This window comes from Sarcophilus harrisii, chromosome 1 (genome assembly GCF_902635505.1).
Source record: "Sarcophilus harrisii chromosome 1, mSarHar1.11, whole genome shotgun sequence".
NCBI classification, from domain to species: Eukaryota; Metazoa; Chordata; class Mammalia; order Dasyuromorphia; family Dasyuridae; genus Sarcophilus; species Sarcophilus harrisii.
In genome coordinates, this window is record NC_045426.1 from 467,163,685 (window position 1) to 467,177,783 (window position 14,099).

The following is a 14,099-nucleotide window of genomic DNA, read 5'->3' on the forward strand; positions in this document are numbered from 1 at the left end:
CTGCTTTATTCATAGAACACAACATCTTTCTGATGATGGCATGCCATGCTGGGAAGTCCTGTGCCAGAGTCTCCCATGTCAAATAATCAATTCTTTTTTTAATTAAAGTTTTTTTATTTTCAAAATATATACATGGATAATTTTCAACATTCATCCTTACAAAACCTTGTGTTCTATTTTTTTCTCCCTTCCCTTGCTCCCTTCCGTAAATGGCAAGTGATCTAATATATGTTAAACATGTAATTCTGCTATACATATTTCTACAAATTTCATGCTGCACAGGAAAAATCAGATTAAAAAACTAAGAAAGAAAAAATGCAAGTAAATAACAACAAAAAAGAGTGAAAATACTATGTTGTAGTGCACATTTAGTTCTCATTGTCCTCTCTCTGGGTGCAGATTGCTTTCTTCATTACAAGACCATTGGAATTGGTCTGAATCCTCTCATATATTATAAGTTCTAAAATTCTTCAGACCTTATTGTTGGTGTGCTGACCTGAGGGAGGCAAAGTTTAATGAAAGAGCCAATGTATGTAAGAGGTGTATTTTGAGCCTCAGTCTTTCTTATTCTGAGACATATCTAAATCTGCTTCCCCACACAATGTCATAATAGAGGTAATTAATGCCCTTCAATTATTTAATTTTATACTGGAAATAATAAGAAGCCACTGAGTAACACGTGTTAATTATTCATCAAGAAATATCTCACATTATAAGTTATTGTGTCAGAGTGGGTGGGCAGTTTGTGCAGGGTTGGTGGATGAGATCGAATAAAAAAATAAAGAAAATCTTTACCTTTTAGAAATTTTTACTCTATTAGAAAAAGCTTATTTGGAAATAGCAGTGTTTATTTTTCTCTGAATAATGCAGATAGTTCACTTATCTGTATACATTTTTGCCATGTACCTTCTTTTCTCCCTGTTATGTTTTGAGAGAAATAAATCAGAAGCAATAATAAACTTAATAAAATTAATGCAGGGCATTGGAAAGTCAGGATGATCAAGTAAAGATGTATGAACAACATGATTTGCTACCATCTTCATTTTTAGAAGTTTTAAAAATTTTGGTTGATTTTTAAATGGTTATCTATTTTATTTTTAATTTATGGAATAAATAAACAATTCTATAATATAATAAAAAATGATTGCACATGAAACTACAAATCTATTATGTACAACTTGCTATTCTTATATAGATAGAATACAATTATTGGTAAATTTCCTTTTTTTTTTTTTCCCTTTTCTTCCCCCATCCCTGGAGATGGCTATCATTAGACAAAGATAAGTATATATATGTAATATGTGTGCGTGTATGTGTGTATGTGTGTGCGTAAAGTTATTTTATACATCTCATTATCAGTTGTTTCTCTGGATTCAGATAGCATCTTTCTTCATATGTCTTTTATAATTTGGGTATGTATGACAATCGAAAAGTAAAAGGAGTACAACCAAGAGAACCTTTTTACAGTAATAGCTATATTGCTTTAAGAATAACTTTGAGTGAATAAGTCATTTTGATTGTTATTCAAAGTTATTCTTAAAGCAATATAGCTATTACTGTAAAACGGTTCTCTTGGTTCTACTCCTTTTACTTTTCATTATTTTGTGTAATTCCTTAGAGGTACATGAGGAAAACAGAATCTAAAGATTCCCATTCCTCTGTAACTTCCCCAATATACAATCTGGAATTTACTTTCATTAACCAGGAAGAATATGGAGTTTAAGACAGAGGAAAGAGAGAATTTAAATCATCACTGGACTGACCTTGTGAAGAAATAGAGAGGAAGGCTACTTATATATTGTGATTTCAAGGCTGCTAGATCACACAAAATGCCTCTCTCATAAGATCATTGATCCATTTACTCATAATGAGAGTTTCTATCACCTAGACTGAGACTGGGTTCCCCTCCATAACTTTACATTTATATCTCTCTCTAGTTAATCCTTACTACCTCTTGTCAGCAGTTAAATGGTGCAATGAATAACATGCCATGCCTGGAGTCAGAAGACCTAAGTTAAAATCCAATCTCAGATATATTAACCAGACCAGTCACTTAACCCATATACCTTGGTTTTATCATCTATAAAATGAGCTGAAAAAGGAAATGGCAAATCACTTCAGTATCTTTACCAGAAAACCCCAAATAGGGGTCATAGTTAGATATGAGTAATCAAAAATAAATATCACCTCTTTATTAAGGCAAAGTTCTGTTTATTAGAAACATTTGGGTAACTGCAGACTATATTACAGTATCCGATGATAACCAGGCATCAGGAGGAGAAATTATAGAAATACATAACTTTTTCTTGGGTCATTCCTCAGCTTGGGTCTTCCTCACTGTGATGCTGACATAGACAAGTATTTTCTTCATTGTCTCCTTTTTAATAAGCTACATCTCAAACCTTTTTCTGTAACCTCTTAGCCCTTCATATTCTCTTCTTCCACCATGCTGAAATAGTTTTTCCCCCTTTTATGCAAATTGCTTAAGGGGTTCATCCAGTTTTATCAATTAATTTAGACTAAGGAGTTATAGGAAGCCCTGTTTCCACTCATTTCTGATTCAATTAAATTTGATTAATTTATAAGTATTTTGAAATCAAATTGATTCAAATGAAAAATGTTTTCATCTACTCAAGGTATCAGAAACAAATGAGATATTTTCAACTATGATTCTATGAGTAAACAAAATGACCTTTAAGATTACTTCTAACTACAAAATTCTGGTGTCGAGTTTCTGTTAAAATAAAAATTCTTGGAGAGAGGACACAATTAAATTAATTAAATCTTGTTAGTTATTGACAACTGGATTTTGATGATGTGGATCTGTGAAGAGAGCATGAGGGAACCGAGTCACTGGTGAGTAAGAAGAATTATGGATGAGAACTAGGAAAAAGAGTTACAAGAAGTAAAACCTGGAAACTTTAGACAAAATTCACCTAAATTATCATTTTGCTCAGATCTAGTTAGTTTTTTACCCTTCTTTCTGCTCCTATTTCTTCTCTTGGCTTCTGAGATCCTCAAGATCAGGAATCATGGTTTATTTTTCCTTAAGCAGCATTCACTGAGTGGGCACTATTTGTAAGGTACTATGTAGAAATTCAGGAGGAAGAGAAGTCATGATGATTACATTTGAAGAGGTTACAATCCAACAGAGCAGGGAACAATATCATAAATGAAAAAGGCGTCCAAATACCTACAAAAATCACACAAGGGCTGAGGGCATGGAGTATATAGGCTAATTGTACCTGTGTAAGACTAATAAGGAAAGGCTTAGTGGAAGAGGTGAGTGCTACACAGAATTTGAAAAGGGGAGAGACATGGGTCAGTGGAGAGGAGGAAGAGATCAAGTCATGCATGCAGGGTAAATCATGCATACACTGGCTTATAGACAGGAGTAGACAGAGAGCAGACTTCAGCAGCAATCTTGGATAAAACCAAAAGCTTGGTCCTATACTTAATTTGCTGTGTTTGTCAAAAGTTAAAAATAAATCCACATAATATTTTCCTTTGAGGCTTCAAATAAATATCTCTACCCGAGGGCAAGGTAATTTGATAATCAGAGGGAATATACAAAAACACATAATGATATCTATACTTTCTCTTTTCCATGATCAGCCCCCAGTCTTTAAAGCCTCTCAGAACAAAACATTAAGCTTTAAAATTGTTTGAACTGGTTCCTGAGAAATTCATATCTCATAGGAAATTAATCAATCAAGAAGCAATTATCAAACACCTACTGTGGACCAGACATTGAGCTAGGTGCTGGTGATAAAAAGAGAAAAATGAGAAAATCCTCTATATTTATCTATCTATTCATCGGAAGGGCAGTTAGGTAGTACTGGTAGCATTTTGGAGCCAAAAAGGATCATAGAGTCCATAAAGTGTGTCATACACACATACTTACACACAAACATATATATATGGATATACTATATATGTATCCATATATGTCTATCTATCTATCTATATTTATCTATCTGAAGGGCAGCTAGGTGGTACAGTTAGATAGAGCACTGGGCCTGAGTCAGAAAGACTGTTAAACTTCACACTCAGGCTGCCATTGTGACCCTTGGCAAACCATGTAACCATGTTTGCCTCAGTTTCTCTATCTGTAAAATGAACTGAAGAAGAAAATGGCAAACAACTCCAGTATTTTTGCCAAAAAAAAAACAAAAACCCAAAAGGGTCATAAAGAGTCATAAAGGGGGATAACTGAAAATGAAAAATAACTATTTATAGTATAAGATAATTAGTGTATCACATTTATGAAATATTCACATATATGTCTATATATTCATGCTATAAGTATATGTATTTGTACATATCAACCAGTGTTTCTTCCATCAAAATTTCATTCATATATAAAATATATAACTACATATACATATATAATATATATACATATATATTTAAACACATATACATATATGTGTATTAGATAGATAGATAGATGAAATACAAGATAATTTTGGAAGTGGAATCATGGAGTTTCTGGAAGGAATCAGAAAAATCTCATGTAGAAGAAATTGCTTGAGCTGAGCATTTAAAAGGAAACAAAGAATTCTAAAAAGTGAAGGTAAAAAAGGAATACATTCTTAGTATGGGAAATGATCTAATTTGATAAATGTAGGAGTGGAATTCAGATATTTAGACAGACAACTCTGTTATTTTGTCAAATTTTACTCTATAAAATGAAGGGCTCAGATTCGGTGATGTCAAACTCAAATGGAAATGGAGCCACTAAACCATAAATAAGGTCACAGATTTACTTAGCAAACCACATATTAAGATGAAGGAGAAAAGGCAGGTATGTGACTGAGCTCTCCCAAATACTCCTCCAAATAGGTATAAATAATGCCTCAAAACAAATTCTAGAGTGACAAAACTCACAAAAGGACAAGGCAAAATGATGTTCTAGTCCAAGACAATTTAGAATATAAGTAGGAAAGTGGATACACAAGGATAAAAGTGGAATGCTATGCTACACAGACTGTGCGTTACAGGCAGACCTTACCAAAAGAAGAGCAGTCTTATTGGGAGTGACTGAATCAGGTGCAGCAGCAATTTTCTTTCATTACTGAACAAATTGTAGAAAATGATTATGATGGAACAATATTAAGGTATAAGAATTGATGAGGAGGTTGCTCTCAGAAAAACCTGAAGAGACTTACATGAACTGATGCAAAGTGAAATGAGCAAAACCAGGAGAACATTGTATACAGTAACAGAAATATTGTACTATAATCAATTGTGAATGACTTAGCTACTCTTAGCAAGTCAATTCTGAAGGATTTATGATGAAAAACACTATCTACTTCCAGAGAAAAAGCTGGTGGTGACTTAATGCAGATTGAGTATGCTTATTTTTTAACTTTATTTTTCTTGGGGGACAGTTTGGTCTATATTTTCTTTCACAATATAACTAATGTAAAATATTTTGCATGACTACACATATATAATCTATATCAAATTACTTGTTTCTCCATGGGGGGAAAGGAAGGAAAGAGATAAGTTGGATCTTAAATTGTTTTTAAAATGTTAAAAAAAATTTCACATGTAATTGGGCAGAAATAAAATGCTAAATAAATAATTAAAAAAGAAAACCACATATTAACATTATCCATATTCCAATTTTTTTCTGGCACTTATTTTGTTAACTATTTTCCAATTATATTTAATGTAATTGGGGTTGCACTTGGGAATGTTGCAGGTGATTCTCCATTCGTCTCTTGCTTGACCCCTCCGCATTAGATGATCTCTATTGTCCCTTCCAATTATTTTTCTATAATTCTCCCTAACTAAACTGTGAGCTCCCTGAGAGTAGGAACTGACTTCAGTCCACCACCCCTACTCCATTTCTATGTATTCCCAGTGTTTATCACTGTAGCTAGTTCATAGGAAATACTTAAAAAATTTGTGTTGAGTGATTCTAAGATTCTATACTATCTTGCAGGGGTTTTTTAGCTTTAAGGGAAAAGAAGGTATTTTGGGTACCATTACTTAGAACCATTACTCTTGATATGGTCCCAAAACTTTGATCCTACATATTTTAAATCAAAATTTGACTTTTAAATGATAGATTAGTAATAATAACTAACATTTGTATAACATTTTGGGGGCAGCTAAGGGGTACAGTATATAGAGCACTAGGCTTGGAATCAGGAAAAATATGTCATTTTTACATGAGTTCAAATCTAACCTCAGATATTTACTGTGTAACAAGTCACTTAACCCTGTTCGCCCCAGTTCTTTATCTGTAAAATTAGCTGGGGAAAGAAATGGCAAACCACTCTAGTAACTTTGCCAAGAAAATCTCAAATGGAGTTGCAAAGAATTGAATATGACTGAAGCAAATGAACAACAATAATACAACATTTTAAGGTTCTCAAAATGCTGATGAATCTTAAAGTGCTTTATAAATGCTAGTCTTCAATTTATTATCTTCAATTCACTAAGTATAATAGAGAAATTAAATAAGTCAAACCAAAAGAACAATCTACACAGTGACACTTTCATTACATAAATTAAATCACAAGGAGGATACTGAAATTTGAATAACTGAAAGCCCACTAATGGTAACAAAGAACTGATGGTGAACATAATTCTCTTTGAGTATAGAGAACTGGTGTTACTATTACAGTCAGGAACTATCAAACACACTTACTAAATTGTCTTTGATAATTTCTTTGGTTACAAAAACCGTTCAAAAAATTTTGGGAGGTGATACAAAGGTACATATTTCCAGAATTGTTCAAAATGTAAAATTAGAATATATCAATATTAGGTTAGATTAAAAAATTTTTCATTAAAGTCTACTGAAGATAATTCAATACTATTCAATAAATATTTATTAAGTGATCACTGCATATACATTAAATACTAAAGTTGCAAAAGTAGTAAAGTCAAAAACCTTGATAACAAGGGAATTAGAGATTATATAGAAATCCTTCATCCATACTTGTGCTATTGATTTTTTAAAAACCTGTGTAATATACTTTACAGGTAGCTGAGTAGTAGAGTGGATAGAATAACAGGTCTAGAGTCAGAAAGTTTAAGTCTGGCCTCAGACACTTACTAGCTGTGTAACTCTGAGCAAGTTACTTAACCCTGTTTGCTTCAGTTTCCTTATGTGTAAAATGATCTGGGAAAAGAAATGGCATTCCAATATTGTTGCCAAGAAAACTCTAAATTGGGTCACACAAAAGCATATTGTTTTATGTTGATCGTTATTAAATGTTTCTCATTAAATTCAGCTCATTGATCTAGCCCACATTAAAACATTTTTTAGATACTATCATCAACATGAGAACTATGCTTTTCAGCTTAGGTCTTCTATGAATCTTTTGTCTTTTCTCATTATCATCACATATGTAATCACTTGCCAGACTGTGTCATTTCTATCTCCACAGTACCTAGCCAATATTTCCACTCCCCTCTACACACAAGTAGGACTCTGATTCAGTACTTCCTCAACTCTCACTTGTATTATGTAGTAGCCTTCTGTTCAGTTTATTTGTTATTAAGCTTATTTGTTAGCTTATATTGGAAGACTTCAACAGTCTTATGATTTTAATTTGTATTCTGAGTCATTGTTGTGAGTATGATTTTCCCATATCACATGTATGATCATTCTCCTTTTCCTCCAGTAAATCTAAGTGGCTCCCTATTACTTCTTGGATCAACTATAAACAACTCCTTTGTTTTTATTTCTTTCCTACAAGACCCCTCTCTACCTTTTCAATCTTACTGGTAGATTCCTCTTCTATACCATACTGTGTAATTCAGTCATACTACCCTATCTGCAGTTCAGAACATACTATGTTCAATATACAGTCTTCTGTTGTTTTTTTTCCCCCTATTTGCCTTTCAAGAAATGCATTTACTCTTGACTTTTGCCTCATAAAATCTTATTTTCCTTCAGGATTGAGGTTGAGTACGACCATTTTTCTATATGAAGCTTTTCCTATTTTGCTCTAATCTTGTCTCCCTTTCCTCTTCAAACTACCCTGTGTTTGTTTTGTATGTATTATTTATAATCTCACATATATTGCTAATAATTGCTAATATATATTGCTAATATTCAACCTTAAGGGAGAATATATTCTTTGGATCCCTGGTGCTTAGTAGAGTACCTGACATGTTGTTGTTCAGTTATTTCAACTGTGTCTGATTCTTTATGACCCCTATTTAGAGCTTTATTAGCAAGGATATGGTGTTGCCTTGCCATTTCTATCTCCTGCTTATTTTGCAGTTGAGGAAACTGATATAAACAGAGTTAAGTGATTTGTCCTGAGTCACACAGCTAGTAAGTATCTGAATTCAGATTTAAACTCACTTCTTCCTGACTATAGGCCTAGAACTCTAACCACCTAGCAGATCCTGACACATAGTAGGTGACTAATAAGAATTTAACTAAGTTTATTCTATTGATTTTACATCTTCGTCCAACTCATTGATTACAGTTTTGTCATTGTCTAAGTACTATTTTGGAGGGGAGGTGATGCGGAATTGGACAGTATGGGAAGAAATGGGCTTTCCTATTACGATAGTAAATGTCCAGTGACATCTTTAAAAAGCTGAACTATCAGCAAACAGGCTTTAATATGTCTACAATATTAATATAGGCAAAGAAGTTATAGAACAGCTGTTTTACTGCCAGCTGTTGAATATATGCCACATAAGCTGTCATTTTATCAAAATGTCCTGCATGGCTATTCTGCTCTAAAAATGACATACACTATTTTGCTAAGCCTAAATTTGTTTAAACTTTGCTGTACATTGAAGGAAAAACTCAATGAAACTGTTTTACAAGCTACTTCAAATTTCTTCAATTTTTGGATAATCCATTAGCTCTGGATGGTTAAAACCTCGTTGTAAGATACTCTGAATAGGAGAATAGGAGAAATGCCATGCAGATCATTTCATAAATGGCTTTGAAATTGTCATCTGCAGTGATAGAGCTTAGTTTGGTCCATTTTACAAATAATTTGGAGATTCTCAATTTCGGAAAGGTGCTTTTGTTACCTTTGAAAATACTTTTCAGTGTCCATAAATTGAACTAACCTACCCTTTTTCTTAAAAGTAAAGCAAAATTGCTTCACCCTTTTGTGATTTAACCACCTAGGGCTCCTTATTTTTGAAAATTGCAAATAAAAGAGTACCTTTCATTCATAAAAACTCTGAGCTTTTCATTGTTGGCCAAATACACAAATACATAAAGGCCTGGAAGGGAATCTTAGAGATCATTTAGTTTGAATCAGACATTTTATAGATAAGGAAAATCAGTTTGGGTAGTTTATAAATGACTTAGCTAGGGTCACACAGATAGTAAATAGAAGAAGCAGGGATATAGTCCCAGGTCCTCTAGCTATGGTCAATGTTTTTTTTTTTTTTTTCCCATTGTACTATATTTCTAGAAGATACAATCAAAAGATGATTTCCTAAAATCACAAGCTTGAGCCTCAAGTTGATTTGCATAACACTCTTCTTCATTTCAGGGATCCTCAAACTACAGCCAGTAGGCCAGATGCAGCAGCTGAGGATATTTATCCCTCTCACCCAGGGCTATGAAGTTTCTTTATTTAAAGGCCCACAAAACAAACTTTTTGTTTTTACTATAGTCCAGCCCTCCAACAGTCTGAAGGACAGTGAACTGGCCCTCTATTTAAAAAGTTTGAGGACCCCTGTGTTTTGGAAAGGACCTTGAGAACCTTAAGAAGTTAACTTAAACCAGACTGGAGTTTATAGATTGGGCTATTTTCCACCTATGCTTAGTCCTGTTCTACAAAAAAGGAATTACCAATTTTATTCCCAAAACTGCTAAGAAATGGAAACCAAAATGTTATTTGATAATTGACCTATTCTAATTTAGAAACAATTTCACAATTGTTTATAATAATATGCTAAACTTTAGGTCACTCAATGCCTAGGGTGATTATATGTTCACTAGATTTTTAAAGTAGAATCAATTCCCTTGTTATGATTTTTTTACTTATTAATTTCTGAATAGTTGGTAGCCATTATTCTTTCTACTTCACACAAATAATAATAACTACAACAATTAAGATTACAAAGCATTTCATTAAACATTTTATTTTCATAACAACTCTGGGAATTGGAAATATCATCATGTCCATTTTCCATATAAGGAAAGTGAGTCAACACAGGTTAAGTGTTTTGCCAAGAGTCCCATAGCTAATTATGACTGAGTGAATTTGACTCTAGGGGCAGCAATCTTGGGAGACAAAATATTTGCATAAAATGCCAAAAAAAGTGATCATTTCAGTAAATAACCTATAACTCAATCAATTACAATTTTCTATTACATAATAGACATTAGACTGAGGAATAAATTTCTGAAAGAAAAATAGTAGTATAACTCAATAGTTGACTCATTAATGAGTATACCCATTATACTCACTAATAAAACACTTTAAGTTTGGAAAAAAAACCTTTTCCTCACTTTAAGTTTATGAGGTAAGCAAGGCAAATATTATTTTCCATTTGAGAAAACTGAGTTCCATTGAAGTTAAATGACTTGTTCATCAAATAGAAGGTAAGTGTCAGAATTATGACTTGAAGAGAATCCTGAATTTCAGTACATTGCCAATTCTACACCAAACAGAAACATTGCTCTTATTTGGAGTACTGGAAAGTTTATAAAAGCAGATTGTTGGGTGCAAAAAGAAGGTTACAAAACTGAACAGGAATGAGATTTCCATCAGTTTCAAAAGAACATTGGTTTTTCATGTAATTTAAGAAATGTATTGACAGTTATTTTCTCATTGTTCAAAACATTGCCAAAGGTCAGAGGGAGAGATTTAAACTTAGCTTTCTTCTGATTTTAAGACAAATGCTCTTTGCCCCAAATCAGTCTTACAATCAACTCATAAAACTGCTTCCCATTAATTTAGTCTTTGGAAGGAAAACAATCAGAGGCCTGGCTAGCACATTTAACATCTGTAGCTAGTACCGTAAACCAGAACTCAACTATTCTTGGAGCATTTTGGATGTGAAAGGCAGCAGAATAATAAGAAGACAGATCTGATTGTGACTGTGGGTGAGCTCCTTATTGGCTTCCTATTTAAGTCATTATTTTTGCTAACCAGGAACTAAAATGTTTCTATACTAAGAAATGATGTAGTGTTGTTTGAGCTTATTAAATTTTGATATGCTGGGACAAAGTTCAAGGAGTCACATTGCCTTAGTGGTAATTTTGAAAGACAGTTTAAAAAAAATGATACATCTCAATTACTATGTGCCTCTGTGTGTTTATATGTTTAAGGTAGTAGAACTTTGTCATATTATTTTATTTACACAATCATTTTGAAAAGCAAGAAAATGGATACAATATAGTTTTTTGGTGCCAGTGTCTGAATCTGACATGAAAGTATAGTTATCTCTTGTTAGTCAATCTTTCTTCCTACAGTTGTGTGACATATTGCCAGTATCACTTTTTGAAAGTAGGTCAAAGATATCCACTTGGAGTTTAAGGGACTTCAGAAGTAATCCTTTATTTTTGAAACTTGGGAATATTTGAATCATTGATTTTAAACATTTTACTTTTACCTTGTTTATGCAAGGCAAATTTATCTACTATAGTTTACATATAGTATTTTTGTCTTTAATACTGCCTCAATATGGAATGGTATATTTAAAAATGACAAATTCACATATCAAAGTGTTGCTACTGCAATTGCATTTATTGACAATTCCATTGATTTCATTGAAGTAATTATTTAATAGATTCTCTACATGTGAACTGAATGTTTTCATTAACCGTTCTTACCTATTTTTTACTTGTAGGAAGATTCAATGTCACAGAGCCTTATTATATATCAATTTTAAACCATAGATTCATCACAAAACTTATACTATACTGATCTAATGTTTCAAAGCCCTTTCCTGGAATAACTCTTATGCTATAGAGTTTGCTTTCCTCTCTGCTCTGTGTTCCCCTCTTTCTCTTTTTAGCATTGATGAATAGTACTGTAGTTATTCTTTACCACTAGGATTCACCATGTGATTCCATAATATTTAAAAGATTTCTGGCTTTAGGTCCTCAGTAATCTAATATTCAGTGCCTAGACGTCCATGGTTAGAAGCTGTCATTTCTGATAATGGACAAATTACGTTAACACTTTCACCATTTTGTAACCCAGCTCCACTGACAGTTACTCAAATCCTTGGTGATTTTTAATAGGTTCCAGAGATGTTTTAGAAGTTCATATTATTAAATAAGCAAATTGATTTCATTATCATCCTCCTCAATCATTGCAACAAATAAAAGTCAAGAAGCATTCACAATAAGTTTGGCAGGCACACATCTTCACAATGATCATTAAAGGTTTTTCTTTTTCCCAAAAGTGAGAATTCTTTCATTTCATAAATCAATGGCTGAAATATCAAAGATTCATAAGTGGTAAAGGCCATCTAGTTCAATCTGCAAAATGATATACAGATCCCTTTGATAAGATCCATAATAGGGGGTCATTGAAATTCTGCTTGGATAGCCATAGTTATAAAATAATCTAATACCTCACCTTTGTGATAAAGCTCATTTCATTTTCAGATGCTTTTAATAAATTGAGATCTCTCTTTTTGTGTTTGCTTCTGAATGTCTATCTCTGTCACTGTCTCTATATATCTCTCTATCTTTCTCTGTTACTATCTCTTTCAATCTCCTTCTGTCTCTTTTCTTCCTCCTCATTTAGTCTCTTTAATCACAAAATACATATGAATCTAATAGTACACACAAATATTCAGATGCTTCACTTTTCCTTTAAATGTATGCAGAAATCAACGGCAATTAAGATGATGTTGCCAGAAATTAGGCATGGACCCACACTTAACACCGTATACCAAGATAAGATCAAAATGGGTCCATGATTTAGACATAAAGAGTGAGATTATAAATAAATTGGAGGAACATAGGATAGTTTATCTCTCAGACTCATGGAGGAGGAAAAAATTTGTGACTAAAGACGAACTAGAGACCATTATTGATCACAAAATAGAAAATTTTGATTACATCAAATTAAAAAGCTTCTGTACAAACAAAACTAATGTAAACAAGATTAGAAGGGAAGCAACAAACTGGGAAAACATCTTCACAGTTAAAGGTTCTGATAAAGGCCTCATTTCCAAAATATATAGAGAATTGACTCTAATTTATAAGAAATCAAGCCATTCTCCAATTGATAAATGGTCAAAGGATATGAACAGACAATTTTCAGATGATGAAATTGAAATTATTACCACTCATATGAAAGAGTGTTCCAAATCATTAATAATCAGAGAAATGCAAATTAAGACAACTCTGAGATACCACTACACACCTGTCAGATTGGCTAAGATGACAGGAAAAAATAATGATGAATGTTGGAAGGAATGTGGGAAAACTGGGACACTGATACATTGTTGGTGGAGCTGTGAACGAATCCAACCATTCTGGAGAGCAATCTGGAGTTATGCCCAAAAAGTTATCAAACTGTACATACCCTTTGATCCAGCAGTGTTTCTACTTATATATATATATATATATATGTCAGCAACAATACTGTATGAAGATGTAATCTGATGGAAGTGGATTTCTTTGAAAAAGAGACCTAATTCAGTTTCAATTGATCAATGATGGACAGAAGCAGCTACACCCAAAGAAAAAACACTGGGAAATGAATGTAAACTGTTTGCATTTTTGTTTTTCTTCCCAGGCTATTTTTACTTTCTGAATCCAATTCTCCCTGTGCAACAAGAAAACTGTTTGGATCTGCACACATACATTGTATCTAGGATATACTAGGGCATATTCAACATATATAGGACTGCTTGCCATCTAGGGGAGGGGGTGGAAGGTGGGAGGGAAAAATCGGAACAGAAGTGAGTGCAAGGGATAATGTTGTAAAAAAAAATTACCCTGGCATGGATTCTGTCAATAAAAAGTTACTATAATAATAATAAAAAACCCCAAAAAACCCCCCAAAAAACAACAAAAAAAAAGATGATGCTGCCAAATCTTAAATTTTCAAAATTAGAAAAGTTAACAAGAAGAGGAAACTGGCACTGAAGATGTTAGTTGAATAAAGCAATTGATTTGCATA

At 32.9% G+C, this 14,099-nt stretch overlaps 1 protein-coding gene across 1 annotated transcript in view; it reads right to left on the bottom strand.

Annotated features, from left to right (window-relative positions):
• XKR4 (XK related 4) overlaps positions 1-14,099 on the bottom strand; it is a 466,231-nt gene that overhangs the window by 340,851 nt on the left and 111,281 nt on the right. The gene's annotated exons all lie outside the window — the stretch shown is intronic.